Here is a 24,666-nt window from a genome sequence, read left to right as displayed (position 1 = left end):
CCATCTCCAGGTAACTATGAGTAGATCATATAGTCTTTATTTTATACATAAAGAAACTAAAGTTCCAAAAGGTTCAATAACTTGCCTGTATCATACAACTCATAAAGGCCAGGTTGAATACCCAGGGCTGACTGGGAAACCCATGCATTTAACCACTCTGCTCCTCTTCTCATCCATGTGGTCAAGTAAACCAACCACCAACCACGTGAATGGGGGTGGGGGGTGGGAGGGTGGGTTGGTCCTCTGTTTTCACAAAAGAATCAGCATAAGGGAAGATTTGAGTTGGACCCACAGCCTCCAGTTCAGTTCTACCCTCCACTCTCACCAATGCACACCTGAACCATCTTGTTGTGATTGGTCTTGGGTGAATGGACCAACATTTAAATACATTTGAGCCAAATAAATAAGGTGTCATTACTGTACATATTAGGAAAGTGCAAGGGCTTGGCCTGCATGAGTTTTTCAGTCTCATCCTCATCTGTTAATCTGGGAATCTGTGGAAGGAAGGAAGAAAGGAAGGAAGGAAAGGAGGGAGGGAGGAAGGAAGGAAAGGAGGGAGGGAGGAAGGAAGGAAAGGAGGGAGGGAGGAAGGAAGGAAAGGAGGGAGGGAGGAAGGAAGGAAAGGAGGGAGGGAAGGCGGGAGGAAAGGAGGGTGCAAAGGAGTGAGGGAGGCAGGAGGAGAAGGAAAGAATAGCATTAATTTGCATTAGTAGTTAACATTTACTAAATCTTTTTAAAGTGCAAATATTGCCCTAAAAGCTCAACATATGTAATCTTATTTAGTCTTTATAACAATCCTAATGCAAATGAGAAAGATGGCCCCTGCTGAAATTAAGAAATTTCTCCAGGTCACATGTCTGGTAAGTGGTGGAAATGTCAGACCTAGATCTGGTTACCCAAGGAAACTGCATGTTTTATTACAAGGCTGTCATGCCTCATAGGTAACAGGCACTGAGTTAGACACTTCATATGGCACCATCGTACTTAATCCATTATGTAGTGAGGGCTCTTTTCCTCCTTTAATCCTTTGTTCACTCTGACTCTTTAGCATCATACATGAGGCCCTTCCTGATCTGTTCTTTGCCTAAATCTCCAGCCTTGGCTCTTAACACCCACCCCTCTCATTCTATCATATAGCCATGTTGGACTCCTTACATACTATCTTACCTCTGGCTAATTGTCATGTGCATTTTCTTCTTGGAGTACCTCTCCCTGTCCATTCATTTAGCTCATTTGTCCTATGCTTTCAAGATCAGGCCTGGGAGTCAACTCATCCAGGATTCTTTCCCTTGGTTGCTCTGAGCTTGGCTTTAATGCCTCTTTTGTGTACCTCCTCCATACCCTGAGCTTCTCTCCACCATAGTACTCATTGCACTATACTGTGCTTGTGTATGTGTCTGCTCCTTGTCTCCCCAAACTTTGAAGCCCTTGAGTATAGAGACTATATCCTATACTATATCGCATCCCCACCACTCAACAGTGTTTGATGATCAATAGACATTGTAAGGCTATTTCTGAAATGAACTAATGAGTGTATGGCTCACTGGCTGGATAGTTGGATGGAACAAAATTTGAGCTTTGTTTCAGTAAGTTGTAGGTGCTAAAGGTAATGCAATATGCCACAACCCCTGACAGCCCTAAAGACTGCAGAGAGAAAAGCACATTAATGAACAAGACCAGTTAGAAAACAAGAGAAGCACATTCTAAAGAATAGCAAAGAAACATCTACCTCACAGCTCATCAAGTTCAATCCTCTTATTTTACAAATAGGGAAATTGGGGCTCGGAGAAGGGTGTGGTCACATAATGAGTTATAGCCAAGTGTAAAATAGAACCAGGTCTCTTGATTCCCAGCCCAATGTTCTCTTTCTTTCCCTCATCCTGGGATGCATGGAATGGGATGCTGCCCACATAAAATACTTGTTCTAATGAGGCTCCTCAAGTTTAAATGGATTCCTCTTAATGAGAGGAAATATGTGGAATGCCAAAGCCAGCAGAGTTTGACCCCCAAAAAAAGGCAGTAATGAGAGCTGCAGCTAGAGTTAGATCAGGGGGGTGGATTGGAAGTGCAACTAATTCCCTGGAAAAGGAGGAAGACACAGAAGTCCCCAAATATATGACACAACATCATGAGATGCTCAGAACTCTGGGTGACCTCCCTGATGACTCTTGGTTGTGACACACATATATAATTTCAGATGTGCATAAGGAGATGCATGAAATTAATGAGGAAGATTTGATGCCAGAAAGCCCACTAAGTGGGGCTTGAAAACATTAAACTCTGATGTACATGTCTAATCACACTGAGATCGCTTTATACTCTAGACACAGGCCCTCAGTCTATCACCCAAGAAACTTTATACTACAAGTATTTATTCATGGTCTCACTGCTTGAGTGCTTGCCCCCCACATATTCTCCACAAATAATTCAAAATTATCTCATTAAAATATAAAGCAGATCTATGTCACTTTGCTTTTTAAAATCCTTCATCTGTCACACTTAGAATGAAATTTGAACACCTCATCGTAGCCTGTAAGGCCCTTAGTGATCTGACTCTGACTACCTCCCTATTCCTCTGATCTCCTTCCTTACTAGGCTCCAGCTACTGGCCTAGTTTCCCTTTTGTTTTGTTTTGTTTTTCCCTCCAACACACCAAATTCTTTCTTGCCTCTGGGTCTTTTAACTTGATGTTTCCTCTATCTAGAACATTCTTGTACCTACCTGTTCATAAGACTGGCTCTTTTCCACTTCTCATGTTTCATATCAAGTGCCAAGTCCTCAAAGAGGCCTTCTCTGACTACCTTTATGGAAGTGGCCCCCTAATGCCCATTCCAATGATTCACCCTCTGTTTATTTTCTTTGTAATATTCATTATCTGAACTCATTTTGTCTGTTCTCTTGTCCATTGGTGGTCTCCTCTAAGAAAATGTAAATTCTTAAAAGGCAGGGACCTTGTCAGTCTTGTTCACTACTAAATCTCCTAATACCCAGAAGAGTACCTGTCACCTAGAGAGTTATACATTACAATCAGCTAATGAATAAATTAACAGATGCATTTAAGAGAGGTTTACTGAGTGTCTAGTGTGTGCAGGACATTATAATGGGTTCTGTGAGGGACAGAGAGATGAATTATTCATGGCATCTACTAGTAAGAATTTATAGACTTACAGAGAAGGTGATTCTAGTAGTTGGTAATGGACAAATATAACTAGTGCAATTTAGATATGACTGGAGTCAGAGGTAGATAAAATGGTGTAGGGAAAACTTACACAGTGTTACATGTAAAATGTATTCAATAATTTTTTTAAAAATGATGTGGGAAATTGTATGGGAGAGATTAACTCCAAATAGAGTCAGAGCCAGAGAATAGGTAGGAATTTCACAAAGATGGAAAGAGGACAGTAAAGTTGCCTGGTGGACCCGAGATCAAGGTGGACAGGGATACTGGCTATGGTATTCATTGTTTTATTCCCAGAATTAAGAAAGGTGCCTGGCACATAATAGGGATTTGATGAATATATGTTGAATGAATACTTAAATGAGCTTATTGCAATAACCATTTCTAACATCTATTAAAATATGCTTGTATCCATTTAATGGGAAAAACAATCCCCTATTCTTGTCATAGTCCATGCATAATAAGTCTCCTTTCATTTCTGTTAAAATAAAGAAGCACCCTCTTCCTCTACCTGCACCCACTCAAATTCCAGGATTATCATTTGGGCAATAAATTAGCATTGTAGAAGTCGGCATTCATCCCTCCATGTCCTGTCATCAAAGAAGAAATGGGAGCTAAAAATCCTGGGTGAGAAGGGACCTTCCTGTGGCTTTAAAGAGAAATGAAGAGGGGAGCCTGGGTGGCTCAGTCAGTTAAGTGTCTGCCTTCGGCTCAGGTCATTCTCCCAGGGTTGTGGGATCAAGCCCCGCATCGGGCTGCCTGCTCAGCGGGAGCCTGCTTCTCCCTCTGCTTCTCTCTCTCTCTGTCTCTCATGAATGAATAAAAAATCTTTAAAAAAAAAAAAAAGAGAGAGAGAGAAATGAAGATACCCACATGAGAGGAGTGGCCCTGCAGGTTAAGAGGAGCCTTTTGATTTCTGTTCTACGTGATTACCTTTTTAACAGCTTTATTGACATTCAATTTACTTACCATAAAATTCACTAATTTCAAGTGTAATGCAGTCTATGATTACAGGTAAATTTACAAAGTTGTGTAGCCATCACACAATACAATGTTAGGACATTCCCATCAGCCCAAGAGTGACTCTCATGGCCACTTTGGTCACTCCTCATCCCTACCCCCAGCCTCAGGCAGTCACTAATCTGCTTTCCATCCCTACAAATGGACTTTTCTGGACATTTCATATAAATGGAATCATACATGTCCACATCATTAATTTCTATGTCAGAATTTTGTACCTGTTTGTTATCTAGAGGGAGAATCTGAGCATAATCCTCTTCCTATCGTTTTTTTGTGCCTTAGTTTCTTTTTCTTTAAAATGAGATTCATAATGCTCCCACATATGATTAAGGCATTTAGTGCAATGCCCGGTAAATACTACATGCTCAATAAATCGTACTTTGTTAGTATTTTTTTTTTTTAATTTATTTTACCCCAGCACAGCTCAGCAAGGCCAGGATAAAGAAATCATAAATGGCACATTTAAAAGAGAGGAAATATTTCCATTCAGGTTCTAGCAGAGCTTTTCCAGGGCTTTCTGTTCCCATTTCTTCTTTTAGGATAGGATTTGGATGGATGTGACTAGCCATCTCATTCACTGCTGATTTACTGCCAGAGAAATGATTCTGGAATCTGAGTAGATGTAAGAGGAGGGTGTTTTTCTGTTTTGCTAGAAATGAAAGGAGACCTTTAATATGAGCTCCAAGTGACAAGGACAGGGAACTGGGATTTCCATTAGGCAGACATAATAGTGTTTTTATGTGTGACTATGGCACATCCATTAACAGACTGAAAAAATCCATTTCTGTATTAAAACCCCAGTGGAAATGAAGGGTTTGTTGTTGTTATTGTTGTTGTTTTTCCCCTCTCTCTTAAGGGAATTATTTTTCTTTTCAGACTAAAGAGAAAAAATATATGGTACCCAATTTCAGGTCAGGAGACTAATTTTCTGGTGCTAGCTCTGTCCCTGGAGCAGTTGACTGAGTAAATCAGTTCTCCTCTTTGGACCTCAGTTTACCCTAGCTGTAAAAAGAAGAGATTTGACCTCAGAATCCCTCCTCTAAAGTAAGACTTTGTGGTTCTAAGGCTGTGGGGTTCTTAGAGTAAGGGCAGGGCTGCAGATGGATGGGGAAGAGCTCAGAGCCATGCACTTTTCCTACAATGTCATGCATTTTATGGACCAAAGGTTTGTGTTGGAAGAAACTTACTTTCTCTTAAATCACAGAACATTTACAATTTCTTTAATTTAAAGCAGGGGTGAGCAAACTGTGGCCTCTACACCAAATCCAGCCTACCTCCTTTTTTTGTAAATAATGTTTAATTGGATCACAGCCACAACCGTCTGTTTACATATTGTCTATGGCAAAGGCTAAAATATTTACTGTCTGGCCCTTTTCAGGAAAAAAAAAAATCTGGTGACCTCTAGTTTAAAGACTTGATTGGCTTTGTGAACCACTCTAAATAAAATTTGAAAATAAGTACCATATATAGTTAAGCAGTTTCAGAAAGCCCTGAGTAGTGGCAAATATGAATTGGCTAAGGTCACAGAGCTAGTAAGAAAGAGTAAGAAAAGAGAGCCAGTAAAGGATGATGATGAGGAGGAGGAGGAGGATGAAGAAGAGGAGTCTTACTGAGTGTTCAAAGAAGCAAAATAATGATCTAAACAATTTATACTAATATATAATCGTCTAGACTGTCATATTATTAACTTTATAAATGAGGAAGATAAGACCTAGGAGTTTAACAAATCAACCAAGATCAAAAAACTTACAAGTCATGACTTAGAATATAGGACTATATGGTCTGGTATAATTTTTCTGTTACAAATGGGAAAACAGCATTCCAGAGAAAGAAGGGGGCTTGCACAAAATCCTTTATGACAAAGTAAAAGGAGTCCCCAGGCTTCCTGACCCCATAACCAGTATTCCTGCCATCACAGCATGCACTAGCCCACCTGAGAACTTATGGAAGATTTATGTATCCATATGTCGCCTATCCATTTTACTGACCACTTCGAAGCTATTAGATGTAAGAGAATAAAAATCATATCTTCTGTTTCTTTTCCTAAAGCCCTGGCGTCTGATAGGCATGCAATAAATGCCTGGTTATAAGGATAACAAACATCTGTTGATATAGCATGTTGTTACAAGAAATGATTTGAGCACTTTGCACCTACCACTATTGGGTCCTTAAAACAGTCCTGTGTTAGGCACTCTCATTTTCTGTGAACATTATATACAAATGTTTAAAATGAGGAACGTTTCCATGGTCTCATAACTAGTGAGTGGTAAAGCTTGGATGCGAACTTGGGCTGTGCTCTAAGACCTGGTCACTCCGTGTGGTCCACCAACTAGTGGGCATGATGTCATCTAGGACTGGTTAGGAATGCAGAATCTCAGGCTTGTTGGATCATGATCTGCATTTTAACAAGATTTGTATGCACATTAAAGTTTGAAAATCTTTGCTCTAAATCAGCAGGCAATGCTCTCTGGGGTTGAATAAGAAAGGAGTGAATGAATGATTGCTTTCTGGGCAGTGGCAAGAAACAAACTGATGAGATGAGAACGGTCCTCCAAAGCAAAGGACCCAAGGGTCCATTTCTATAAATCAAACCTACTCCAAAAATGAATGATCTTTCTTCAGATTCTATGCTGATATGCTGCCCCTGCAGTCTCCTGAAACTGCCTGACTACAAATGTCTAAGATCTATTTTTATATTCTCAACTGCATGATAAATACAGAAGCAAATGCTTCAGGACTGAGTAATAGAGCTATGACCAGGCTGGGCTTTGCTTGTGACGCACCCAATGTGTGTTTTTAGGCAGGAGACAAAGGGGAAATTGCCATCTGCTCAGTAACCTGTGAGTTTCTATTTCCCGAAAATTGAAGTGTTTTCCAATTCCTTGAACATGAATTAAAACACAGACTCAAGGCAATAGTTACTTTTGCCCCTGGAAAATGCCTCTGACTTCTAGATATAATCAGAGGTGGCAGGGGCAATGGGACTTATTCAAGGTGGTAGGGATTATTTTGTGCTTGGTTATCTTTTTTTTTTTTTCAGATTTTTAATAGAAATTTTCTCCAAGTAATCAAAATAAGTTTTTCCATCCTAAATCATCTCTCCTCCCCAAGTCCACTGGTTCAAGAAGATGGGAATCTGGGAAAGCATCTCACTGCCACTTCACTTGAGAGGTGGCAAACAATGATTTCCCTCTTTTGTAACCAAATCCTTTGGGTCTTGTGCTGACTATACTTCCTCTGACCCTCAGTTGTCTCAAGCGTCAAATGAAGATAGTGCCACCTACCATTATTGGGTCTTGATGAAGGTTATTTCCCTTCATTACACTGAATTGTTCGTAGAGCCACTAACCTAGTGGTTTCTAAACATTCGTGAGGATAGCAATACCACATGAGCTTACAAGTCTTCAGATCCCATTCCCAAATAGTCAAATGGCGTAGGTTCCATTAGATAATGAGGAGACCCAGAAATCAGCATTCTAAAGATGATTTCCAAGTGATTTAATCCAGATGGTCTCAAAACCATAATTTGAAGTCTCTCTCCAGTGGTTCCTTGCATTTCTCTAAGACAAATTCCAACTCCCTAAACAAATATGACTTCCCAGTTGGGCGCTTGGGTGGCTCAGTTGGTTAAGCATCTGGCTCTTGATTTCAGCCCAGATCGTGATCTCCTGCGTCATGAGATTGAGCTCTGTGTCAGGCTCCACACTCAGCAGGAAGTCTGCTTGAGATTGTCTCTCTCTCTCTCTGCCCCTCCCACTCCCGCTTGGGCTCTCTCACTCTCTCCCTGGCTCTCTCTCTCTCTCAAATAAATAAAATAAATATTTAAAAAAACATGACTCCCACAAACAGGTTAAGCCCAAATTTTAGGTAATGCCTTAGCACTTAGGGGCAGACTCCATGGTGTACTCTCACCCCAGAATATCAAGCTGGGCTGTAACTTATTGGGGGAAAAAAATCACAAAGAGGCAGGACCAAGGCTTGAAATGCTGTGCTTTGGGCTGAAGTGCTCATGAGTAAAGTGCATCCATTTGAGTATCAGAACCTAACCCAGCTCGTGGGCGAGGGGGCTACCACAGTGCTTCAGCACTGTGCAGGACATGTGGAGCAGGGCCCACCGTACCTGCATCAGGCACTTGGCTCAGCATACGCAACTATTATGAAAATAGTGGCAGATTTCACTCAGTTTGTTTCACCTTGACTTGTTCTTGTGAGCAGTTGGATTTGGTGGAATTGCTTTTCACTCGCAGTGGCAGCTGTTGTACTTCTGCAGCTGCTCTCAGTGATCTGTTCTTACGCGCACAATAAACCCCAACTAAACACTAATAAGAATAATAACGGCTCTAACTTCTCTAAGACAGCTGGCGTCATTTTCGTATCTTGCCTATTTTGCAATGGGACAATAGCACATCCATTTATTTATTATGTAAATGCAGATCTCAGGCTGAGGGAATATCTTATCACTCATTCTGATGCGTGGGCTGTGTTCAGATTTCTTTTTTTTTTCTTTCTTTCCCATATCTAAGACCCCCTCCTGTCCCAATCAAAATAAAATATTCTGAGACCAATTTATGCTGTATATATATTTCAGACCCAAGATGAAGGGTTTGCTTATGATTGCCTCAACAGTTCAAATCCACCAGTGCATGCTCTCTAGTAGACTTCAGGTGCTTGTATTTGCAGTGATTTGAAAAGTAAATTTTTATGTTATCAATAATATTAATAGATGCCCTAAATTATTATCAATAAGCTATGTTGAACAGTTTCACCCATTATGTGATTAAATTTTACAACAATCTGGCTAAGTCATATATTATTATTCCTGTTAAGAACTTGAAATTAAGAGGTAAGTTGTCATAAATTAGTTGACAAAATCAAGGTTGGTACTGAGGGTCATCAGAGGCCTGAGGCTTGGTGTTTTATCCCCACTACTTTGCCTCTCCCAGAAGAGGAAGAATGTAACACCTAAACTTGATGGGGAGATCAAGCTCCAGTTGCGATTGGCAGCAGAGCAGACTGCTACCTCACTGGACATGATGTGACAATCCCCTCCTGTCCTGTGGCCCCGGGGCTTATTCTAGTTGACCACCAATCCACTCACAACTCTAATATCATATGAACATTTAAGCTAACTCTAGGGTCACTCTGTTGGAAAGGCTTGATAATATTCGGTCTTTTTGTGACCCTTTAAAAAAGGATAAAATTCTGCTATAATTAATGATCCTACATATCTCCCTAACTGAGAAAAATCTGAGAACAGAGGAGGACACTGTTAATAATTATCCCTGGGCATTAGGCAAAAGCCATGACTCTCCTAAGCAAACCAAGCAGTATGATCCTCATAGCTTACCTGATGATATGCTTATCTCTCTAAATGCATAGCTACTAGCTGAATGTGTTCAATAATATGAAAGATGAGTATCTCTGGAGAAAAAACAAGGATGAGGGTAAGGAAAAGAGCCTATTGAATGGATCAAAGTTAGCATTACTGCCAGATTGAGATGGGAGGGCTGTGGAAAAGACACAGTGAGAGATGACACATATAGTGGAGTATAAGAGAACAATTCCTGGGGCACCTGGGCAGCTCAGTCGGTTAAGTGTCGGCCTTCGGCTCAGATCATGATCCCAGGGTCCTGGGATGGAGCTCCGCATCAGGCTCCCTGCTCAGTGGGGTACCTACTTCTCCCTCTCCCTCTGCTGCTCCCCCTGCTTGTGTTTTCTCTTACACTCCCTCCTGCTCTCTGCCAGATAAATAAATAAAATCTTTAAAAAAATTATCAAAAAAAAAAAAAAACCATTCCTGATTTCTCCATTGTACATTAGCTTGACCCTGGATCCTGGAGCCTCTATTCATAGTGGTGACACACACTTGGAGCAAGATTTTTCAGGTTTCTTGTAATTCTATCTCTAGGCATTGGTACTGCTGCTATCCTACCTTTCTCTTTGAATGAAGAGTCTGTGGGGCTGACAGATGTGTCAGCTCTGGGCAGGACATATCTTATTTCAGAAATAGAAGGTGACAGCTAACCCTGTTCCAAACAGTCCCCCAAGCTGTGAGGCCACAGAGAACATGCCTCTGCCAGATTCTGCCGCTGGAATGCTGCAGCTTAATCATTAACCGTGGCTTATGCATTGCTAGCCTGACCTTTCATATTCAAGGCAACAGCCCCCTTTTTTTGAGAAAATGGTGAATTATTAGGAGAAATAACATATACACAGACACCCTCTGCTTCTTACCCCTACATTCAGCCATCCTTTGAAGAATTAACTGCATATGGTAAGAGGATAAAGTGGGTCAAACCTTGTGTTGGCCTTGGGAATTCATTGATGAGTAAGACATGGTTTTTGCTTTTGAAGAAATTAATCTTTATTCAAAGAAACAAATTGATATATAGTAAATTCAACATATCACCATCTTTTTACAGAAATTTATTCTATGCTGGACATTATATATAAATATATATATATATATACCTCATTTAATCTGCATTCCAGCACAGTAAGGTAGGTTGTCTTATCCCAGTTCACAGTACCCCAAAACACACCTTGTAAGTCACAGAGTCAAGATACAAACAAAGGCCTGTTTCATCTTACACTCATTTTTCTGTTCATGATCTCCAATGGCTTCTCATTTTATTCATGAGAAAAGCCAAAGTTTTTACTGTGACCCAGTGGCTCTTTTGTTATTTGCCAAATGTATGGATTTCCCTTTAATCAAGACACATGATAGGACTGTGCTTTCTGATTCCATATATTGGGTCAATCCAAGTAATCAGTTCAGTCCAGTGAGTTATATTGGAAGTGATGTGTGTCACTCCCAGGCTGGGTATTGCCCTGCCAATGTGAGACCCAGCAGGGATCTCTTTTTTTTCCCCCCTTATGCCAAGCTACCAGCAATATTACAGATATTGGTTGCTCCATCAACCTGGGTCCTAGAGTGAGGAAGACAGTGAGGATGTGGAAGCAGAGGCCCCCCTTGACCCATGATGGATATTGGACCTGTGGAAGAAGACTTTGAGATCTCAGAGTTGTTTGTTGCTGCATCATAACCTGGCTTCTCTTGATTGACACAGCTGCTTTTTTTTTTCCCCTTGACGTATCATGACTCATCTTGTCAAATAGTGTATTTATTTATCATGGAATTTCCTGTCACCCACACTAAAATGTTAGCTCCATGAGGGCAAGGAGTTTTGCTGTTTTTGTTCACTAATTTATTTCTCATGCCAAGAACAGGGCATGGCTCATTGTTGAACTCAATAAATCTTTTTTGAATGAATGTAAGAACAAAGCTACCTCATTACACCCATGAGTGGTGAAAAGTTAAGTTCAGGGTGCTATCGGAACACTGATTCAAAACAAGGCTGGACTCCTTTCTTTCCCCTGTACAACCCTAGTGTCTAGTGAGTGCCTTCAGCCTTGTGAGAAATCAATATGCAGTTGTTGAGCTGTGACAGTAAAGAGCTTCCTGTGGTTCTCATAACCACATGAGAAGGGGCTCACCATGCACACATGCATTAATCAATCACTCATTCTCCTGGTGGTGAGACCATCACCCATCACCCTGGAGGTCCCAGTCATGACCAGTGACTCGGCTCCATTCAGCTTTCCCCCAGTGACACTCCTCTCCTCCTTTCTCTATGTCCAGTCTCCTTCTCGCTCTTTTAACTCACACCCCACTCAGGTGTGTCTTGGACAGTCAGTGCCAGTGGTGCTGCCACCTGTCAGAACAGAGTAGCTCTTTTTGTCCCCATGTCATAGAGACATTCCTCCCAGATTTCAGCCTCCGGAAACTCTTACGGACATTTAGGTGCATCTGTCAGAGAGTCTACACGAGTCATACCCTTATCACCAAAATATTTTTACGCACTGGAAATAATGCTGGCTTCTCTTTATGTGTGAACGAATGTGCTTCTAAGGGTTGGTTGCCCTGCTGACATCTAAAGCACTGAATTCCAAAGCAGAACTCATATCTTCCTCTTACTGAATTCCTTCCCTGTTTTGGTGTAGACACCCCTTACAGATACCCAAGCTCTCTTCTTACCCAACTTGTACCTTCACCTAAGGCAAGAAAAGAAGATTATGTGTGGATTATATATATATATGGCATTGACTTGCATGATTGAGGGGGCTACTGGGCCTGAAATTTGTAGGGCAGGCCAGCAGGCTGGAAACTCAGGATTTATATGTTACCTTCTTGAACCAGAATTCCTTCTTCTCTGGGAAACCTCAAAGCCTTAAGGCCTTCAACTGATTGGGTGAGACACATTATCAAGGGTAATCTGTTTTTAAAAACACTGATTGTAAAATAAATGAATAAAGACACAGATTGTAAATGTCCATCATAAATAGAAAATACCTTTGACCAACATCTAGACTATGGTCTGACCAAGCAGCTGGGCACCGCAGCCTAGCTAGGTTGATGTGTAAAATCAGCCATCACATGTTTACATTTTTAAATACACAGCATACATTACTAATCAATCACCACGCTTTCCCAGGTAGGTTCAGACAAGGCTTCCTGATTCCTCTCCCAGCAACGCTGTTGCCAACCGTTACCAACAGATCAAATTGAAATGCGTCTCTGGTTTATATGTTTAAAAACAGTTCTAATCATTGTTATCTCCTGCTTAATGGTTCTTCATTGCCTAAGATTCCTTATACAAAACACATTTCACAAAACAATAATCTCATAAGATACTCTGTGAAAAAAGAGATTTTGCGATCCAAAAGGTTTATTATAATTGACATACCATACCTATCTCCAAAAATCTCAAGAACTCCTACAGGAATTAAAACAATAACAATTTGATAAGCCAGCTTTTCCAAAATCCGTTTGCTCACTCAAACCACTCTTAACATCATACTCACTAACAGTGAGGAAGATATGTTTTGGGAAATGCTTGTCATTCAAGGCCTTTCCACATCTGTTATCAACTATCTTTCCAAACCAGATGTTTTTTGAATCAGTGTTCCTTGAACATCCCCTACACTATCTACATCCTGCTTGTCCCTCAACTTGTTCAATTAACAATTCTGCAATATTTATGTCACTGTCCCTGACGGAAACAATGCTATGTGCTCAACAAACCTTCTGTCCTGAGTATACAGGAAGAACACATTCCCCATCCCTCCGGTGCACTTATTTTGAGGCCATGTTATTGAGTCTGCCCACTGGGATGTGAGTGAAATGAAATAAGCCTCTTCCAGGCCTGGGCCCTCAACCTTTCACTCTTATCTTCCATTTGCTCTGTCTTCCCTGCTCACGTGGCTAGAAACATAGGACTCTCAAAGTGAGCCATGTGATGCAAGAGGCCTGTATCCTGAGTCACCATGTAGAAGAAAACATTGCCTAATTCCAACAGAAAGTAAGGAAGACATTCTTATGATGTTAAGCTATTAATTTGGGGGGGCTATATGTCACAGTGGCTAGTGTAATTATCTTGACTATTACACTCATCCATAAAGCCTAATATGATGCCTTGTAATACTTCGTACTTGTAATACTTGTAATCCTCATAATACCTACACTTTCTATGTCTCATCAGAATGACTTACGTTTTTATTATACATATCTATTCCTAGACTTTGAGCTTCTTGAGGGCAATATTCATATCCATTTCATCTCTGTATCCCTCCACCTCACTTTGGAGAGTGAACTGTATATGGTTACCATCAAGGATTATTGAATAAAAGATGACCCAAAAGGTATTCCCATTCTAACAGAAAATTCATTGTAGTCCAACAAAGCTGTGAGCCTAAGGGAATTTAGGACCTATAGCATTGGGCAGGGACTCTCTGTTGACAAGCTTTGATAGGCTGATCAAATTGGCTCACACTGTGAGCCAATTCTTTGGTACTTCCTTATGTGGAAAGCCAGACTGAAAAATCAAAAATGCTCCAATTTTGGAATTGGAGAGTACTTGGCTGAATCCCAGTTCTCTCTCTTGTTACTATGACTTTGGACAAATGACTTTACATTCTTAAGCCTCAGTTCCCTTGTCTTTAAATCTGAGAATAATTCCTACCTCACGGGAGGGCAAGGTGAATTAAATGAAATCTTAAATATGAAGTACCTGGTAGAGGGCCCAGGGCATGAGTAAGTGCTCAAATAATGGCAGCTCCTTCCCCCTGGTGGGCTGATGCTGCTGACATGTGAGCAGGGGCCATCCTGGCCCGGGGAAGCCCACCAGAGCCCTAAAGGAAAGTGGATGGCTTTTAAAGCAGAGTTGATTAAATATGATTTTGCAGCTCCTGCTGAAAGACGAGTAGCAAGGGAACAGCTGTGTTGTTTTATTGGGGAATCAAGAATTGAGTGTCATATGAAGTCCTCTTAAAAAGAATCTAAAAAGTTACTGATGCCACTGAGAGGGTTGTTTAGTAAGTGAAGTCCTCTCTCAAAGAGCCATGGCTCAGATGACCACAGGGAGGTCAAAACAAAAGTAAGTCCAAACAAAAAGTAAGGAATAGTTTTCTTTCCTATCGGCCCCAGTAGATTAAAACATATATCGGTGAGACTGCCTGCTTCAGGCTGAGCTCATGCAACTCTCTCCATGGAAAAATGACCAATTAGAGCAGAGAGTAGCCTAATCTTTTATATAAACGTGTTAGAATCAGGAGTCCCCGGTTGGCAATTGGGAAGGTAACAATTTATTCCTGTAACTGCCATTGTTCTTCATTTGGAAGTGGTCACGGAGAATGGAAGGTTGATGAGCTGGAGACATAACTGGGCTCCGTTTTTCCTCTAGAAGTGTCAGCGGCAAAATGTGGCAGAAAGCATATCACATAGACCTGGGTTCAAGTCCTGGCGTGTCCACTGCATCGTGTGAGGTAAACCCTTTCCCCTCTCTTGGCCTTAGTTTCCTCGACATAGGAAAGCATCACATTAGGCAACCTCTAAGCCCTCCCTGCAATCCCATTAAGTGTCCTGTGCTAGGGTTCCTTTTCAGATGTTCCTTGCACCAGGGGGAAGAAATAAAATGGTCACATATGAGGTAGAATTGAGACACTTGGTTTGAGAGGGAGCACTGGTCTGGAAGGAAAATAATGAGAACATTTGATTCAGTTCTCCATTAAAAGATAACTGTTGAATTTGAAGTAGCCAAAGGAAACAGAAAGATGATGGTTTTTGGTTTACTGAACTTCGCTGTGCCCATCAAAGCTGTTATTCATCCTACACATGCAAAGCCCATGGCAGGAAGGATACTGACCCAAATCCCACAAATCCTGTCTCCTCAGATGAGTAAGAGCTGCCATTTCCTGAGTGCTCGTGATGTGCTGGCACTATGCTAAGTGATTTATAAACTTCATTTTATTTTTCCTCACCACAGCTATAAGGAAGTAGAGATGTTATTCCTATTGCACTAACTAGATCCAGGAAGTCAATTACCCAGGGTCAGGAAATTGGGGACAGCACTAGAATGCAAAGCGAGCTCCTTCAATGGCTCTCACAGAAATACTGTTTCATTCTGTTAGGCCTCCTGGTGTCCTTCATGTAGTCCTTCAACAGATGTTTACCAGGGCGCCTGGGTGGCTCAGTCGGTTAAGTGTCTGCCTTTGGCTCAGGTCATGATCCCAGTGATCCCAGGGTCCTGGGATCAAGTCCCACATGGGGCTCCATGCTCCGTGGGGAATCTGCTTCTCCCTCTGTCCTTACCCCCACTCATTCTCTCTCTCTCTGAAATAAATAAATAAAATATTTAAAACAAAAAACACATGTTTACCAGAGGCCTACAATGAACTAGGTACTGGGGATTGATTCTTTTAGGAAGACAGAAAGGGCTGCTGTACATAGAGAACTCATTTTCTAGCTGGGACGTGAGGGAAAATAAACAAAATCGTCAATAGAAATATAACGAAAATACCAGATGATAGTAAATCATATGCAGATGATAATCTTAGTGTAAATATGAAGGGGGAGTGTGTGGCTACTTTACATTGGGTGAATGAAAACAGCTATCTCTGAAGATGTGACATTTAAGCGGAGCCCTTGGGAAAAGCATCTGACCTCTCTGAGCTTCAGGTTTTCCATCTGTAATCTGAGGAATAATAAGATGTGCCCAGACAACAGGATTTTGGAGAGGGGCAAAGGGCACTATGAAGGTTAACAACTTAGTACACAGTGAGATATTTGCAAATGCACGAGTTTGACCCCCAAGTGCTGCATCCCAATAGGAGGCGATTTTGCACTTAGAAATTTAGGAATCCTCAGCATGTGGTTGAACCAGAGTAGTTAATAATAATAATAATAATAATAATAATAATAATAATAATAATAACAACAACAACAACAACAGTAATAGTAATAGGAAAAGTTTACTGAGTGCTTACTATGCACTAGGCAGTGTTGCCATGTATTAAATGATTTAATCCTCTCAACACCTCTATGAAACAAATACTATGATTAGTTTCATTTTATAGATGCTGAAACTAAGGCCAACTTCATGCAGACTGCAAGTAGTAGGGCCAGGCTTTGGACCCAGATGCTCTGGATCCTAAGGCCATATCCTCAGCCATTACACTTTGCTGTTTCATCTATAATAGTCTTTGACCCCAGATCTCCAAAATCCTTTCTGGTCCTACCAGGAGTGAGTAAAAATGCTTGTGAGCCACATACTGTTCTTTCACTATTCAGTTTTGCACCAGACATGGTTACCCCACCTGGAAAGTAATCTGTCTGGAGGGCAAATACAGAGCACTGCTTTTTCTCCTGATGATTTGAGAGCCTCCCAGCACTCCATGGGCTCTAAGAATGTGCTTCATGATAAGAAACACAAGAGAGTAACAGCCAGCTTTTTAAAGTAGTAAGCACCCTACCACCAGAGGTATTCAAATAGAGGGTTGATGCTCCTTTGTCAGGGGTGTTGCATAAAGGACACTGCACATTAACTGGAGCACTGGTCTAGGATCTCTTCAATGCTAAAATCCCACCTTCCCATAAAGATGGTACAATAAGGGTCTCCTTTGCCTTTCTGTGTCTATAGATGAGGTCGGAGGCTGCCTATAAAATAAATCTGTAGTGCCACCCCTCCCCCTCTCCCCAAGTATCCATGGGTCTGTTTCCCTCAACCTAGAAATTGCTGCTTCTGTGATTTAAGGCACAAAAAGCTTCAGTCAGAATAGAAATTGTATCTCCAGAAGGACCCCACTTACTGATGACGAATATCAGAGCTGCCATCTCCTCCTTCAGGTGTTTCCTGACAGAATTAAACAGGGGATAAGGATGGCTTTCTGGGATAGTGAAAGGGTCAAAGTCCAGATTAGAAGCTAAGGATAGAAATTGAGAAGTTGAAAGTTTCCAAAAAATTCAGAGTATTTAATATTTTGCCTGAGGCCCCCCTCATACTTCTAAAAATATCTCTAAACCATAGAAAATGTTTTCAGATATAAATTATAATCTGGAAAAAAAGTGGAGTTGGGGAAAAAAAAAAACTCCTTATAGACATCCCTGCCCATTCTGAAAGAAGGACCCTTGTACTCACAGTCCAAGAGGGAAGGAAAAAATAGCAGTTATATTTTCCACACATCTAGGAAAGGGTCCCATTTATAGACTCAGACATGTGGTTCAGAACCAGATTTTCATTTTCTTTTATGTGTCAGTTCATAACTGTCAGCCTGTGCAAGGCCATCAAAATGAAAAATAAAGGTTGAGCATAAATTCTCAGAATCTAGGAAGGACAGGCCAGCTTTGCAATCTGAAGGGCTGAGCGGAGAGGCTCCTTTTCCCTGACACAAGGGTCAAACCTAAGGTGATCCTTAATGACCTGGCTTCATGAGAGGACGTGAATGACCTGGCAGTATGCAGGGTCCCAGGGGAAAAAGTAGGGACCCTGGTACTCTAAGTGCTAAATCGGCACTGAGGATGATACTCAATAGAAACTCAGGGTTCCAAGCTTCCATTTTCTTGAATGAGTTGGAGATTTTGTGTGTGTAGGTCGTTTCCACCCGACGGATTGATTTATGAAATCAGCAGTAGGACAGCATGGACCAGATTTATATCTGGGACATGAAAGACAGCATCATATAGTGGAAAAAACAAGCAAAACAGATGTGGGTTCTTATTCTTCCTCTACTACTTGGCCAAGTTACTTCCACTTTCATTGTCTATAAATGTGAAATAACAGCCCAAACTTTATTCTTGTGGAGTTTGAATGAGATAATGTAAATAACACATGATGCCTAATACAGTGTGAAATTTCAGGAAATGCTGTTGTTATTAGCATTTTTTTATAATACATATTATATATCTATATATCTATATATCTATATTTATGTTTGGGAGAGATTTCTCTTGCAAATAACTATCATATCTTCTTTCATATCTTCAGATCCAAATCTTAGGGGTGGTCTGTCTGAATGGATTAATTAGAAAACCTCACCTTTGGGGGCGCCTGGATGGCTCAGTCAGTGAAGCATCCGACTCTTGGTTTCGGGTCAGGTCATGATCTCAGGGTCATGAGATCAAGCCCCTCATCAGGCTTCGTGCTTAGCACAGAGTCTGCTTGAGACTCTCTCTCCCTCTCCTTCTGCCCTTCCTCACCACATGCTCTTTCTCTCTCTCTCTAGAATAAGTAAATAAATCTTAAAAAAAAGAAAGAAAGAAAACATCACCTTTGGGTCATCCGCCAGTGGCTGCCATGGGTCACATGTCCACTTATAGCCCAATCAAAGACAAAAAGAACAGCCTACTGAGGCTCTCATGAATCGAGTCTTTGGGCATGATGTTTTAAGTAGAAGCAGGATTAGATTGATTTATCCAACTCATCAGCTGAATCGACACATGCATATAAAAAACTTTTTCTAGCAACTCCAGGCATGCCTGGACCCTCTACACAACTTGGAAGCTCATCAGAAACGTGAAATCAAGGGTAAAATAAATATCCCAAATGGAGTGGTCACTATTAGCTGTTGGGTAGCATCTTATCGTAGATTCTTAATGGAGTGACATCAGAGCATTGTCATTTTGCCCTGCCCTTTTATTTTCATGTGGGAAACCTAAGTTCAGGGAGAAGAAGTACTTGGGAGAGTCACACAACAATCTCTTATTAATTATCCAAACCCCTCCTGGCTTCAAGGCTCAAGTCTCCCCTCCTTTGCACAGACACTTTTGGCCTTGCATGAGAACAGCGTTCATTTCCTCTCCTTTGTCTTCCCATTGTTATCAGTATCTGGGCTATTCATTTAGGTCTTAATCATATTCATTCCCTCACCTTAGACAGAGAAGTAGTCTTGAGCACCTACATCGGCCAGATTCCATATGCAGAGATGAACAAGACACTATCCCTTCCTTCAAGGGGTTCACAGTCCAGATCAGTGTTGTCCAAATGCAATAATAGGAACCACAAACCTAACTTTAAATTTTCAAGTAGACACATTAAAAAAGGTAAAGAAAAATGATAAAAATGAATTTTAATACTTTCATTTAACCCAGTGTATCCAAAATACTTTAATTTTGACATGTAATCATTTACAATTATTAATGACATTTTACATTATTCTTCATACCAAGACTCTAGTGTGGGATTTTTACACTTCCAGCACATCTCACCTTGGAGCACATATTTGAAGTTCTCAACAGCCACCTATCATAAATGGCTACCATATTATACCACTTCATCTAGCCCAAGTCTAGATGAAAAATGAATAAGTAAATTCAAAAACATGGAAGATAAGTCAGTATATAGAGTGCTTGATTAGGGCAAATTATGGTACCTTAACCTGGTTGTGTGTGTGTGTGTGTTGATATCTGCTTGCAGGTACCTGACTGTGTGTAGCAGAGCTAGGTAAGAGATGGGAGTTCATCAGAAAAGAGTTCTCAAAGTTTTATTTTTAATAATATTTTTAAGATATAATAATTCACATACCATAAAATTCACTCTTCCCAAAAGTTTTGATACTTATGCTACATCATGAAAGATGATGTCATTATTTGGAATAAGTAGGGTAGGATATTCCAGGCTGAATTATTTATTATTTATTGCAGGCTGAATTATTTATTTACACAAGCTTAGATATGTGACTAAGGATAGCTTATAACAGAAAATTAAGTTGTTTTGTATTTGTGGTAAAATTGGGGGTCTGAAGAATAGCAGGGTAAGGGGCTGGAGTAGGCTTTGCACACCTTCTAAGCCATTTGAACTTTATCACTAAGGCAATGAAAATCCATTAAAATGGTTTCATTGCAAAAGTGGTAAGAACACATCACAACCATTGTACTGGGAACTGAAGTAGGCAAGCTTGGTGGCAAGAGGGCTTATCTACTGACGGTTTGATTTATTTTGAGAAAGGGATTGATATTTGGTGTGTCTTGTGTTTTAACAAATGGTTCATTTCTGTGTTGTATCAAATAGTGTGGGAGGACCCCAAAGGCCATGAGTGTTTATTATTTTTTATTTGTTCAATGTTCTTGGTCACTTTAATTTCTTTAGATGTTTTCAGCTCTAATCTGCACTGTGACTAGAACAAGAAAGCCTTAATTCATACCATCTTCTGATGACAAAAGACAAGCAAGTTTGTAATTTAATAAATGTGGTCAAATCTGACCTTTGAGATGAACAACAAACATCTTGTAGCCTGAAATTTAGTCCTAGGGATTTGCCAGGGACATTGGATAATATGATACCTTGAGTCTTCTGCACATAAAGTCTTGGGCATGCAATTTCAAAATGCATGTCCCAAGTCTTTCCATAAAAGATAATTGTGGAGTTCTTCCTTCTAAGATCCTAAGATAGTTAGAATGATGTCTCATAAAAAGCCGTGGCTTGTCAAGCTGGGTCCAACATGTTGGGAGCTACTTTACAATGATGAATTATATGAAAAGTAACTTGGGACTGGCCAGATGGAAGCTGTCGCTTAATGCTTTTACCGTTGTGGAAGAGCTGCCTAAAGGAAGAAATGTAGCGAGCAGATCATGGAAAACTTAAACTAGAGTCAAACTCAAGCCCCAGTCTTGATAAATGACAATACAACATGTCCCTTGGATACTAAGCCCTGTAAACAAATAATAGCACAAACACACTACCACTCACATACATGCCAAAAGTGCATGTATGCGCCTCTGACATACTCTTGTCCCACCTCATTTGTGAGTTCATGTTTAAAATAATCAGAAGAATTAGCTAAGTTGTTTGGGTAATCTCTTGAATAGTTTGGTGCTTGTCATGACTAGTTGAAACCTCCCTTGTTTATCTCCATGTACTTCAGAGAGACAGCAAGGAATAGTGTTGTTCTCATGACTGCTTTGTGTTTACCAGCTTGAGGAACTTAGATAAGGTACTTTCTTCCCCAGAGCATCAGTCGCTCTATCTGGGTAATAAAACATTCACACTCTAATATTCCTGTAAGCTCTGAGGATGATCTCCAGATAGTGAGGGGCCAGGTGATCCCATCATGCTAAGGCAAATGTAAATGTTGCTTCAAGACAATACTTGGGACTTTTGAACTTAGACTCTGTCCTCCTAGAAAGAGATGACTGGGTACACCTTGGTTTACTATTTACCATCCATTTCCCTTTCTGAGGGTAACAGTTCCACAGATTTCCTTTGGAGAACTGACCCTCCATCATTCTTAGCTATGCATTTTAAGTAGAATTGACTTACCCCCATCTCCAGAAGTGGCCTTGACTGATGTATGTTTATCAGTGAAGTCCATCTACCTGCCCACATGGTTAGTTTAGAGACTGGCATGTCACCCAGTTTAAGCCAATGAGACACAAGGAGACATATGCTAAGGACTTCTAGAAATGAAGCTTTCTCTCTCTTTAAAGAGAGCTAATGGGAACAAAGTTTTTTCTGTCCCTGTTTATGAATAAACATGAAGACCTAGAGCATCTGGCCAATATCTTATATCCAGCTTATATTCTAAGATGATAACAAAAAGGTAGAAAGAATGGAGAAGAAAGGATAGAAAGTAGGCCTTTGGTCATAATGTTGAGCCACTGGCATGATCTGCACAGAAAGCCTGCTCTACCTCTGAACTTTTGGATATGACCATCAATGAATTTCCTTAGTTATCTAAACAACTTTGACTTGTTTCTCTTCCAACCAAAGAGTCCAATGAGTCCAGTGATGAAGATTAGCTCATACCTGAATATCCTTTCCTGCTTGTCAAACTCCATGGCCCCAAATATCTTTTCTGTTAGGAAATCAGTGGTGTGGACAGATCCCAGATGCTTCAGCAAGTCTCTTCACGTTAGAGCCTTGCTTTGTGTATAGAAGGTGATTCCTAGTTAGATAATAAAAAAATGTTTATGCAATGCTACAAGTTATTCCAGCTAAATCTGGATGACTCAAAGAGAGGCTTAGGCAAAACTGCAGTTTGGTGATTGGTAATTGTCTAACAGTCAACACAAAATAGGATTATTTCTGATCTGAGTATCAGGGAGCTGAATGAGATGATTTAAGATTGTTCCAAAGACAACTTTCCTGAGACTTCAGCTTATGACCTCATGCTGCATCACATCAGGGTTGCCAGATCCAGAGACTTCACATGTGACGTTTTGCTCTTTTATTTATTATATGGCTGATGAGTTTTGATAATATAAGAAAGCATTTCAGTCCCATGCCCTGGAGCAGACAGCCTGGGTTTGAATTCCAGTGCGGCCACTTTGACAGTGCATCCTCATGTGAACTCAGACTTTCTCCCTCTGTGCTTCTGTTTTCTCCATTATAAAATGAGGATAATAGAATTCCCTGTCTCAAAGGGTCTTTAGACAGATTAAATCAATTATCACTTTAAATACTTAGAACAGTGCCTTGCATGATATAAGCACTCAATGAATATGGTTATTCTTGGTGGCATTTTAGAAAATATCCAAATTTTATGATGGCTTCTCATCTTAAATGATCTGTTCTGAGTACCTCAGCAGAAATGTGGGCACTGTGCTAGGAATTTATATATAAAGGCATTACAGACTCACAACAACACTGTGCCCCAGGATATTATGGCTCCCTCTTCCATATGAAGAGAAGCCCATAGATGGTCCAGGACAGAGGCAGGCTTGGAACCCCATCCTCTCTGAAGGTTGGCTTAAACCACAAGAAAATCCATTCATCTGCTTATCCATCCTGGCTGACTTGCTAGTCTCTGCATTTTGTGGGGCTTGACACAGACCTGTCTTATTTATAGTCTGTTCCCAAGGATGAAACCTCTTCTATCTGGCTCCTTATCCTGATTCCCCATATTCCCAGTGGTTGCAACACGTGGAGAAAGACTGTCCTTGTTGTGTCAATCTCCACACAAGGCACTGGGTGAGTCATTTGTTTACCTCGATCATATATCACCTAACACAAATCAGAAGTTAATTTAAAAATCAATTAAGAACTCTTTGTTGCCCTCAGAATGAAGTTCATTGATCCATTTAGTCTTTCAACAAAGTTGTACCAATGTTCCAAGAACTGTGCTAGGTCAAATTCCTTAGATGACCTACAAGGCTGTCAAGATTTCTTTTTGTTTGCTTTTCCAACCTCAGGTCTTGCTACACCCAACTTCATACACCAACCTTCATGGATTCTTTGCCATTTCTTGCTAATTCCTGGGTCTGTATAGGCTGTTACTGCTGACTGAAATGCATCCCAAAGGTCCACATCTACTTTGCTTGGGCTGGCATTTACTTGTCCTTCAGACCTCAGCTCAGGGAGCTCACTCTCCGTGCTCTGGCCCCCAGAAGGAGGTAGGAGCCTTGCTTTGTGCCCCAGCTCTGTCCCTGTGCCAGCACCCCATCCTGCTACAGTCTGTTGAAAAAGCCTGTCTTCTTATTTAACCCTTCACTGGAAGACAGCACTGATAACTGAGATGATGATTTATTCATACCTAAATCATTAGCATGTAGCATAGTGTTTCATATACAGTGTAAGCTCAATAAACATTTGATTAATGAATGAATCAGCTTTGTGATCTTTAAACCAGTGAAGGTGGGAATGAGAAGAAAGGGAGATGCTGCTGGGAGTCACCACCTACCTCTGATCACAGAGGCTGGAAGGAGTCTGAAAGATAACAAGTTTCAAGAGATCTCAGCAATCAATTCATTTCAAATGAATCCCTGATACTTGAGGACCTGACTTAAGAACACCACAATTCTCTCATTTATAACTTCCTAGGGAATCATGTGCTCAGTTGCAAACTCAAGAAAAAGGCTTGATTTAAGATGTCCATTAAGGGGGCGCCTGGGTGGCTCAGTTGGTAAGCGTCTACCTTTGGCTCAGGTCATGACCCCAGGGTCCTAAGATCGAGCCCCACATTGGGCTCCCTGGTCAGTGGGAAGCCTGCTTCTCCCTCTCATACTCCTTCTGCTTCTGTTCCCTCTCTCACTGTCTCTCTCTGTCAAATAAATAAATAAAATCTTAAAAAAAAAAAAGATGTCCATTAAAGGGCAAATAATCTGTCTCTCTAACCAAATTCCACACCAATGAAGAAAGTGGAAACTTTGGGGGGAAAATTTTAGTCTTTAGGGAGGTGATTTGAAAGAATGAGTAAAG

This window comes from Mirounga angustirostris, unplaced genomic scaffold, assembly GCF_029215605.1.
Source record: "Mirounga angustirostris isolate CCGP_5_RB_7025 unplaced genomic scaffold, mMirAng1.0.hap1 SCAF_15, whole genome shotgun sequence".
In the NCBI taxonomy this organism is placed as follows: domain Eukaryota; kingdom Metazoa; phylum Chordata; class Mammalia; order Carnivora; family Phocidae; genus Mirounga; species Mirounga angustirostris.
Note: the sequence above shows the minus strand (reverse complement) of the source record.